Source organism: Carlito syrichta, unplaced genomic scaffold (genome assembly GCF_000164805.1).
Source record: "Carlito syrichta isolate Samal-C Ts95f unplaced genomic scaffold, Tarsius_syrichta-2.0.1 Scaffold289297, whole genome shotgun sequence".
Lineage (NCBI taxonomy): Eukaryota > Metazoa > Chordata > Mammalia > Primates > Tarsiidae > Carlito > Carlito syrichta.
Window position 1 is genome coordinate 353,739 of NW_007233393.1, and position 11,948 is coordinate 365,686.

General features: G+C 35.5%; 1 pseudogene; it reads left to right on the forward strand.

Moving 5' to 3' along the window:
• The first annotated feature begins 6,568 nt into the window (after positions 1-6,568).
• LOC103256365 lies at positions 6,569-7,998 on the forward strand (annotated as a pseudogene).
• Positions 7,999-11,948: the final 3,950 nt, after the last annotated feature.

Here is an 11,948-nt window from a genome sequence, read left to right on the forward strand (position 1 = left end):
TTTTTCTGAGTAAAATGGGAAATCACTTATGGTTTTAAGTAGAGGAATCATGTGATTCAAAATACAATCAATTCTCATTAGTTGTAAGTTCCATATTTGCAAATTCTCCTACTTGCTAAAATTTAATTATCCCCAAACTTGTGGCACTTTCCACAGTTAGAGAAGCAGTGAAAAATTCGAATCACCCAATGCACACATTACCAACTGAGATCGAGCAAGAGGATGCCCAGTCTTTATGTTTCAGCTCTCATACACACACAAGTATCCTTTTTATGGTCTATTTAGTGCCATGTTTTTCAAAAATTTAGTTAGATCGGGGCTTAATTCATTTATTCTTTTGACATATTTAATAGGTCTTCAATGGCTATCAAATCATTCTCTGTCAGGAAATATCTTCTTCACCAATTTGCAATACTGGTATTAATCAGCCTATAAAAGCAATTTTTAAAAAGCTTATTATTATCTAGAGAGCCTCAAAAAGATATTCCCCTCCCCTCATTATCAAGCTGAAGGATGCTTTTGCTTCCATAGTGGGGAGTTCAGTATATTAAAATAGTTAATGCTAGCTGCAATTGGAATATTTATAAAGTGCCCATCTTTTATATTTTTATGAGTTATTTTCAATCAGTTTAATTAAAGTTTTATTACTTGATCAGAGGGGTTTCTAACAATAAAATTGTCATTGATGAATCTTTCTGCCACTAATCATAAGATTTTCTTTTCAAATAAACTGCAAGAGCTTTCAGTTATAAAGATTAAGCAATTGAGGCAAAGCATATAACTTTTGCAAAGAACTGGCTTAGAAATATATACATTAGCAAAGACATAAATAAACATATTGTGTCATACACATTCATTACCTACTCAGATTGATACCTCTTTCTTGTTAGCAGTAGTTCAGTATCGCTCATGTGATCTCCTCCTTGTATCCACGTTCTTGGAAAGACAGGCCTATCATCAACCCCAGAGTTTTAGAACTTGAATCACCGTAATCAAGAAGGATCATTTCATCCCCTCTGCCAGGGACTGACTTGGAAAAAGACATGTAATCCAACTCTGGTCAGCCCAGGGGTCTGTTGGGGTAACTTCTTTCTTTTTTTTTTTTAATTGGAAAATATAGTTTATTTAGAAAGCAAATTAGAAAGAGAGAGAGAGAGGAGATTCACCTCCCCAAGGTAGGGGAGGGGGCCAAAGCTTAGGAAACATGGTGGCCATAGCTCGAAGATCCAAGTGGAAACAGCAGAAGTTAACAAATCAATGGCGGGGTAACTTCTGAGAAAGATTTTCCACTGATTAAAAGAGATATGGGAAAAGAAATACATCTCAGAATGTAGGATTAAATGAGCCAGTGGTGCCAGGAGATGTGTAAGCCATCTTCCAGTCACAGTAACTCAAGCATGAGGAGACCAGGCAGTGCCCTGAGGAAATATGCTAAACACCTGGGTATATGACATCACTGCTGAGTCATGTACTTAGCCAAGCCTACAGAGAAAATTGTGTTATCTGCAGTTTACTGTTATTAGGGTTCAAGTCATTTTGATTCGAGCCTTCTGTAACTTGCAGCCAAAACCATCCTAATATGGACCACCATTAAGGAGTTTATTTTATACTTCATCAGTTGCAAGAAGCACATATTGGTATGTTTTAATATATATTCAAAGGAGATACATCTTTACAATTGATAGCATCTTAGATTCAATGCTGTAGGAATTTTTTCCCATGCTAAGTTTAGTATTCAGCATTAAAATATTTCAAGCATTATGTAAACATAGGTGTCCTGGTGACATTGTAAGGTATCTAGCCATTGGTAGAACCTAGGGCAGTCAATACTAACCTGATACAAAATGAGATAATCCCTCACCCTTTATATTAGTTGTGAAAAAATGACTATAGAATGTGAGCTATACTTGTGTATATAATATCTTTTGATTCTCCTCAGATATATTTTATATATAGTGAGCATTCCTTTCACTGAAAAAAATATAGCTATTTGCTTTGAAAATACAAAGTTATTTTTGATTAATTGAGCATAATTTGTTGAATGCCAACTGTGAGTATTCTGTAACAGGAAGTTTTTACTGGGCATAAGGGGTGCAATGTACTAATTCATAACAGTTTAGGGAACATAAGACTTGCAGACAAATAATATAACACACAGCAGTGTTTTAGTCTTACTCTTAACTGCCACCAGAACATCAATAAAGTAAAAATGGATACTTTTGGGGGGTATTAGGAAGTTTTCAAGGAGAAGAATCATTTGATCTCAGTTATGAAGGCTGCATATAATTTAGACAGGTCAAGAATATTTCAAACAAAGAGACCTGTCGAAACAAAATCATAGAATCTGCAATGGCCAAAGTGTTTTCCAGAAACAGTGAGGCCTCAAACTAAGATGTAAAACTGGATAGAATTATGAGAGATGGTGTTGACAGGTAAGCTGAGGTAGATGTATGTTCACCACCAAGTTCATTCTCCCAGATTTTCTAGAAAGCATTAGTAATGAAAGTTTAATCTTTTGACCCCTGAAGCTTGAAATCCCTCATAAGCAAGAACTGGACCTTCAACTTTCTTTAATATACTTCTTTACAGTTCTCCCAAGAAACTTAGGGCAGAGCAGTATAGAACAGGAAAGGAAATTGTAACTAAACACTCACAGTAATTATAGTTCAAATGAAAATCAAAACAACGATTCACTTATTTTATGTGCCAGCACTGTGCTAAGCGTCTTATATATTATTTTATCTAATGTTCAAAGCTAGCTATGACATAGACATGATCATTTTATTTGTGAGAAAACTGAGTTTAAATACCTTACTCAAGATCAATCAACTAGTAAACAAGAACTAGAATTTGACCACAGATCCGTCTAGCCCCAAAATTTAAATTTATAGCCACTATATTATATGACTCTCAATTTATTTGCAAGTCTAACTTTAAGTAGGTGGATTGACTCTTTGGTTTTTTGTGTTGAAAGGGAATTTGGAAAGACTTTTATCTTTCTTTTAGTTTATTTGTTCTTTTTGCAAAGTCCTGTTTGCTTTAGTGCGATATTTGCACCAAAGCATATGAAGAATGTTCACGAGGCATATCTAGTATTTATTACTAGGAAATAACCTATAATTACCTATTTCATGAAAAAATTACTAAATAGCTATCTAAAGATTGGTCAATCCCAACTGATCAACGAGCTAGTGACTTTCTATCAGCTTAAAGTATTTACCATTCCCCTGGGCCAGATTTTATTCCATAAAGAACAGAGGGCTAGGCCTAATTGGAAAATAAATCTCAGGCATGCTTCATGAAGAATATAGATTTTATTTTATTTTCTACAAATAACTTGTCATGGAGATGCCATGAACTTCAGAAAGAAAGTAGAGTTCTACAGACTCTGTAAATAGAAAGTGAAATAGAAAGTATGAACCTTTCCATCCTTTTCTTTCCAGCAATTTAAAATCCAAGTCATGTAATTTTTTTTTAAGTATAGACCAGTCTGAAATTTCAAAGGCCACAAAATGCCATAGAAATAAAAATGGATGACTAACCTTTAAGGCAGTGCTAACCTGGCCACAATCATTCTGACCTTCGCCCATACAATTCTTTTATAACGGCTTTATCTGTCATTTGGAGTACTTTTAAATATTATACAATAGGCTAAAACTTTTGTCTTGACCAAACATGAGTATTTAATGGAACAGAACAAAACAGGCATAAGTGCTCATATAAGATGGTTATTTGATTCGTAAAATAAAAATATAAAAAGGTTAAATATCAGAGGAAGAGATTGGATATAAATCACTAAACCCAATCAACTCTCACACTGATTTGTATTTTCACATTCAGGAGGAAAAATTCACTAACACCCAACTACTTTCCATGTCAAAGGAAAGCTTTAGATTAGTGTTATAATTAACCATATGGCATAATTCATTCCAAACTATAGTTTCTCGGCAATTTACTTGTAATTAATTTTCTTTGTTTTAATCTTTGGAAACTGGCTTTTGTTTCCTTCCCTCATTTAATTTCTGTAATGGTTGTCTATTGACTTCAAAATTATCTTTGTATATGGGAAATTAAAATGAGACTGTAGAAATCAATGTGTATAGAGATGTTTGTAATGTTTGCTCTCTGCTTGAAGCTAAGTAATATAAATTAGAAAACACCCTAGATGACAGAAAAATCAACATCTAGGCTTCTCTCTCCCACCCCCCACTCTCTCTCTCTCTCTATATATATATATAATTTGATTAGAAAAATAGAAAATATAAAAAAGTTAAATATTAGAGGAAGAGATTGGATATAAAACACTAAACCCAATCAACTCTCACACTGATTTGTATTTTCACATTCAGGAGATATATATATTCCACATCAGAAATTTCAAAATCTAAGACTTGGCAAGATTTGCTAAAAACTCCAAAACAATTTCACTTTGAAGGGAAGAATTTTCAGCTCAACTGATACTACAGCAATGGGGTTAGGAAAAAGAAAAAGAAAAGATGATTTGAAAAGAAACAATGTTGGTCATGAGCAGAATAAAAACTATTTTAGTAAGTATCATTTTTCTGTTTTTTGTTATTAAATTGATAGTGGGCCCTAGCCATACCAAGATTTGTAAAAATTATTATTAAATAATAAATTAATAATTATATCTTTAATTCTACTTTAACCCCATATGAATCTTCTCTGCCTTCCCCCATTCTTTACCCCCCAGTAAGAATCTTTGCACTCAACAATATCAATATATTTACTTATTCCCTTCATCCTGCAATATGCTATGACAAACCTATTAAGTAAAAGTCAAGATTTCTTTTATGGTTTCATGCCAAGAATTTTAGTGTCCAGATAATGTATTTTGAGGCTTGCCAGACAGACAGATTTCATCAGAAATAGATCTGTAGAGAACATACTGTTCTTTATGGTTCCTGATTCATTCTCTTATGCAAAGACCAAAAAAGGGGGGGGCAATATTGAATGAAGCTATATCTATCACCCTCTTAGTAGTTTTAGCTTGCCTTCTATCTTTCCGTAAATATCAATTTAATGAATAAAGTAAAAAATTGAAAAAATATAATATGATTACTTATTCCTATGTCTCTTAACACATGGTATTCTGTGAGATGCATATAGGCAAATTGTTTTGTAGCCAAATACATATGTAATATTCAGTTAAAAGTGTTTATAGTCACTATGGTGATTCATGAAATTGTTAACATGTTAACATGCAGATAAGGCAAGTGAGGGGAGTGGAAAGGTACATAAAGTCTCCCAGACTTATTTGACCATAAAACCCTTTACTCATGCAGTTTTCTTCAAAACGCAAAGCAATTATTACAGTGTGTGATTTTACATTTACACAGTGATTTAATTAATACCTCCACTAGATGAATGCTCCGGGAAGACAAAGACTATGTCCGTTTTTCCTCATCCTTTTATCTCTAGTGGTTCAGCATAGTACAAGGCACAGTGATGCTACTGGTCTATTATAGTTTGGGGTCAGCAGGGCTCACGTCTCAATAATGCATAGTGTATGTGTGCATGTGTAAGTCAATTTATTTTTAGATGTAACTTACATATGACAATGTTTGCTTTTGAAAATATCTTGTTCTGTGAATTTTAACAAACCTAGACAGTTGTGTAGGCATCTCCACAATCAAGATGCAGAATGTTTCTATCACTTTGTAAAGTTCCCTCAAGCTTCTTTGTAATCAGTCCCCTTCTCTCACCTCCTTTGTCCCCTCCAAAGAATACAACCAATAATTGATTTCTATTCCTATCATTTTTTCTTTTTTCTGAATGGCATATAAATGGAATCATACAGTATATAGCCATTTTGATTCGACTTCTTTCTTCTAGCATTATACATTTGAGATTTGTCCATGTCGCCTCATGTATCTATAGTTTATTTCTTTTTATCGATGAGTAGTACATCATTGTATGAATGTACCACAATTTATTCCTTTGCCACTTGAGGACATTTGAGATGTTTCTAGATTTTGGCAGTAATGAATAAAACTGCTATAAACATTTATGTACAGGTTTTGTGTGGGACTTAAATCTTTATTTCTTTTGGATAAATACCTGGGAGTATAATGGCTGGGTCATATGATAAGTGTATGTTAAATTTGTAAAATAAATTACAAAACAATTTCTGTACCATTTTGTGTTCCCACCAGCAATATGTGAAAGTTCTAGTTGTTCTACATCCTTGTCAACTTTTGGTATTGTCAGACATTTTTATGAGACATTCAAATAGGTGTGTAGTAGTATCTCATTGTGATTTGAATTTGCATTCCTCTACTGACTAATGATTTTGAATAACTTTTGATATGTTTATTGTCTGTCTGCATCCTCTCTTTGGAGAAGTGTCTGTTTCATTTTTGCCCATTTTTAAAATTGGAATGATTCTTTTCTTATTATTGAGATTTGAGAGTAGTTTACATGTTCTGGTGAAAAATCCTTTATCGTATACTTATTTTACAAATAGTTTCTCCCAGTCTGTGGCTTGTCTCTTCATTTTCTTAGCAGTATACATTGTGTCTCTGACCCCAAAGGATTTGTTTTTAACATGATGTCCTACTGTGAATTGGAGGCAGCCTCTGTATGTCAGTAACACATTGATTTCACTTTAACTATTTAAGTCTGTGAGAGTCAACTTTTAGGACACAGAATTGAAATAGTTGCTTCTACAATTATTCTCCTTATTTGGAAACTTGGCTTGTGGTACTATTCAAACTGTATCTCTAGCCTCTACCCTAAACATAGATGGATATGTGGTCAACCTTTAAAGATACACGCTTTGAAGATGAAGATACATAGTCTCCGGGTTTCATCTTGATCCACAGCCACCGGCTTCTCTAGAATGGCAAAAATAAAAGACAAACTGGCTAGTGGACTTAACACTTCTCATTTTTGGATTCATTGAATAAGTATATAAATAGTTGTAAGAATTCATAAAAATCCTCCTGTATCTCTAATATCACTTAGGTAGATATACATACCAAAAAGTAGAGGATGGAGCTGCAGATAAATTATTTAAACTTTATGGGACTTTGGTGGCAAGTTGCCATATTTCCATCTTCATTGCATTAATTATAAGCAGTGAGGTCCTGTAGTTTACTTATCAAAAATGTGCTGAGTTCACGCCGGAGCCCCACGGACGCTGCGTCTCCGTCGCCCCCAGCCGCGCGACACTGAGGAGCAACTCGCACCAGGTGGACGCCGCCAGGGGCAAGGGAGACCCCAACAAGCCGAGGAGCCTTGCCTTCTTCGTGCAGACCTGCCGGGAGCAGCCCAAGAAGAAGCACCCGGACGCGTCCGTCAACTTCACCGAGTTCTCCAAGAAGTGCTCGGAGAGGTGGAAGACCATGTCCGCCCAGGAAAAGTCCAAGTTCAAAGACATGGTCAAGCACTAGTGACAAGGCCGGTTACGACCGGGAGATGAAGAACTACATCCCCGCCCCCCCCAAGGGCGACAAGAAGGGGAAGAAGAAAGACCCCAACGTGCCCAAGCGACCACCATCCGCCTTCTTCCTGTTTTGCTCGAAGCATCGCCCGAAGATCAAGAGCGAGCACCCGGGTCTGTCCATCGGGGACACGGCCGAGAAGCTGGGCGAGATGTGGTCTGAGCAGTCTGCCAAAGACAAGCTGCGCCACGAGCAGAAGGCCGCCAAGCTCAAGAAGTATGGGAAGGATACTGCTGCATATCGTGCCAAGGGCAAAAGTGAAGCAGGAAAGGAGGGCCCCCGGCAGGCCAACAGGCTCAAAGAAGAAGAGCGAGCCAGAAGATGAGGAAGAGGAAGAGGATGAAGATGAGGAGGAAGAGGATGAAGATGAAGAGTGAATGGCTATCCTTTAATGATGTGTGTGGAGTATGAGTGTGTGCTCAGGCAATTGTTTTGCTAAGAATGTGAATTCAAGTGCAGCTCAATATTAGCTTCAGTATAAAAACTGTACAGATTTTTGTATAGCTGATAAGATTCTTTGTAGAGAAAATACTTTTAAAAATACAGATTGTAGCTTTTTGAGGGGCTACTACATACAAAAAAGCTTCTGATGTTGAATGTTCTTAAATATTTAATGGTTTCTTTAATTTCATGAATTGTGTACGATAGCACAGGAAGCTTGTAGGAATTAGTATCAATCGTAAATTTTGGATTTTTTAGGATGTTGCATTTTGTTGGGTTTTTTTTTTAATTGTAATAAAATTGTGTATATTTTTTAAAGTGCTCAGAGGGATGAGGTAGATATTTGTCATACCAGGAATTTTGTAGGTTTCAGATTCCCTAGGGTGGGAAATTTGTTCTGAGAAAGTGACTTGCATAGTGCTAAGTGGTATAGAAGAAAACACACATGGTAAAGAGACAAGAGTCCAGCAATCTAAGTCAAAGTTACTAGTATCTAATGTTAGATTTGCAGCCTACCATAAATTAGACATAAGAGAAGTAACAATTACTTCTCTGAGTTATACTGTATGTCCACAGAGGATGAATTAGAGCAGAGATATGTAATGTATCCTTAAAGAGGCAAAATATCTTCTTAGACATGACTTTCCAGTAACAATATTGAATATGAGCATATCAAATCAGCTAGAATACAGAATTGGTCATCTTGTAATGTCTAAGAGATAAAATTTTGGACAGTGACTCTTTAGTATAAATGTCCCATTGGCAAGGCCAGCACAGTTTGGAAAATGGATGAATTGAACATATTCCATTGTTTTAATTTCCAGGCCAGTTTATGGACAAATAATCTATTCATCACACAAATAAGAGTTCCAATGCACACAACTATTATGTTTCTTATCATGAATTAATACATTTATACTCTAATTCCATACATAAATTAGGTTAACATGAGCTCATCCTAAAAGACAGAGTTCCTCTATGGAATCATTCTCTTCTGTCAACATTATCTTTTCCTAACTATATACCCTCTGTACCATTATTAACATATTTATTGAAATTGACTTTAAATTAACTCACCTTTTTTAAATTTTATTTTAAAGATGTGGGGTACAATTCAGGATTAGCTACAAAGGTGGTCATGGTACAGGTGAAATTTAGACCTTTCTTTGGTCCCCAATTCGCCTGGTTTGGGAACAGGTACCCTTATTGATGTATTGTTGCTTTGTGACCCCCTGACAGTGTCCCGCTACTGATAATCCCTTTCTTATAGTATTATAAATGTTCAGGGTTCATTTTTTTTTTAAGTTGGAGTATCACTCTGTCACCCAGACTGGAGTGCAGTGGCCACTCCCAGCCACTGCAGCCTCGACCTGCTGGGCTCCAGCGATCCTTCCGTCTCAGCCTTCCAAGTAGCTGGAACTACAGGCATGTGCTACCACGCCCGGCTAATTTTTGATTTATTATAGAGATGAGGTTTCACCAAGTTGCCCAGGTGGGTCTCGAACCCGCGGGCTCAGGCAATCCATTTACCTCAGCCTCCCAAAGTGCTGGGATTACAGGCTGAGCCACCGAACCCAGCTCAGGGTCCATTTTATGAGTGAAAACATGTGGTACTGAGGCTCAGACTTACAAATAATATCTGAGGTTAGTGAGCTAGTTATATTATTTCCATAATGTGCACTAGAATGAATAACTATAGAAATAAAAATTATTTTTGCATGACTCCAAAATACCTTCCATATTACACTTTGTAAATACTGCTCTGTAACTTGGCAGGTTTACAAATTTTACGCAACCCAGTGAGAAGACAGTTGACCCTTCTCTGGTGACAACTCATTAAGTGCTTCTTACTTTTGAAAACTATGTTCTAAATAATTACATAACTAGGCATATCACACAACTGGTCTCTCTGGGCCTCTTTTTTATTCATATGTAAACTTAAGTATTTTACAACTCTAAATGTTATGGTACTAGACTAAACTACATACACTTAAAGAATAGGAAAGATAACACAAATGATATTTAACCTCAGAAAATTGATTTAACCTCTCTAATTTCCATTTTCTTATCAGTAAAGTAGGTGATCTAATATTATTAGCATCTCTGGTTGTTGTAAAAATTAAATGAATTGGATGCACAAAATGCACTCACCATAATGCATGAAATATAGGCATTTTGGTTAGTTATACAGAAGATAAGGGAGTAGAAACAAGTTAAACTATACCCTGAGGAAACAGCCAAACAAGCTTCATCTCTTCAGAAAGTGAACACCTTCTCTAAAAAAAGGGAAGAGAAACCATTGTTCTAGATTATGAGAGATTTAAAAGACTTGACAGCCATATTCAAGATGTCATCCTAATTAAATTTAAGTTACCCTCAAAGATTAATTAATGACAATTGGGAAATAATTGGAGACATTTTAGTAGTCACTGGATATTAGATTATATTTGACAATTACTGTTAGTTTTGTTAGGTACAAAAATAGCTATAAAGAATGACGTTCTTGATTTTAAGTGGTAGGTACTGGAGTATTTAGGAATGAAGTGTTGTGATAGCTGCAGTTTTCTTGGAAATTATTGAGCAAAAAATAGATAAATGATTGAAAAATAGAATAAGCAAATAGGGTAAAATGTTGATGATTTTAATGAAGATGGGAGTATATGGGTGCTTATTGAACCAAACTTCATAATTTTCTATATTTTGAAAGTTAACATAATATAAACTTTGAAAAAACTGATCCAAATGCATTAATAGGGGGCAGATTTCAAGATATAATGTCAAGTAAATAAACCAAAATGCCAAGGAGTGTAGAGAATAATCCCACGTGAACATCTTTCTTCCACCCTTCCTTCCTTTTTTCTAGTCTTTCTTTTTTTATTTTCAAAGAATAAACAAGCAACACTCAACCATGGTTTGTTTTTCAGAAGACAAGCTAGTATTTGAGGTAAAGGAGATTTTACTTTTCACTTAACTTTATTCAATATTGTTTGAATTTTTACCACATTCATATATTGCTTTAACTTTATTCCTTAATGTTTAAGTAAAAGTCACAAGCAAATTTTTAAAGTTAATTATTATTAGCTATTTAAACAAAATTATTAGTGTTTCTCTGAACTAGAATCTTCCCTTGAGTAGGACAGGGCACCATATTCTGAAACCAATGCGTTCCTGCACAGTGCCTAGCTGGAGACACTGATCTGACCAGAAAGAAAATGAGGGTGAATCAGGATGCAAACACCCGGAGACAAGAAAGTGTTCGCTACACACTTGCCATTTAATTGACTAGAGGATTTGTTCCGATACTTGTTCCTTATCTTCTACAATTTGCCTGGAAAAAAAAAATACAGGTTAGTATTACAGCTCTTTTAGAATGTATCCAGCAGGTTTTCAAATTTTCACAAGAATGCCCAATAAAAAATAATAAATAAAAAGATAGATTGTTGAAATGGTCATTTCTACAGTTATAATGTAATTTTACATTTTACTCCTAGGATATATTTTTCTTGACTGCCTGAGTTGAATAGTCGTTTTTTAGAGCAGGATAACTACAAGTATTCTTAGCCTTTTTTCCTCTCTCTCTTACCTACCTCTCCATTCGTGAAGAGATTAAAAAAGAAATTGAACTGCACTAAAAAGTAATGGGCAGACTAAAAGCAACTTTGTCAGCAGCTGAAGAGATTAGGACTCTCAAAGCAATATTAACTCTCCATCATCATTTCTTCTTTTACCTTTCCTGAGTGTGGCAGAGCAGGAACAGAGTTCCTTCTGGGGGCAGTGAAATAATTAAATAGAAATTGGGGGGACCCTCTCATCCCCAAGATGAAGACATACTCTGTGACAAGGTGGATATTCAGTAGGCTGTCCCTATGGCACCAACGACCCTTATGAGTTAGTGCCCAAGTTATTCCAGGTTGTTAGATATCTTTGCCCTCACCCCATCTGCAGGAATTTATATGGGGAGCATAATCATACACCCACTCTCATTTTAGATCAAGGTGAATTTCTATTGCTTCCACTTTCAGTTTGTGGTGCATGCATATGGTG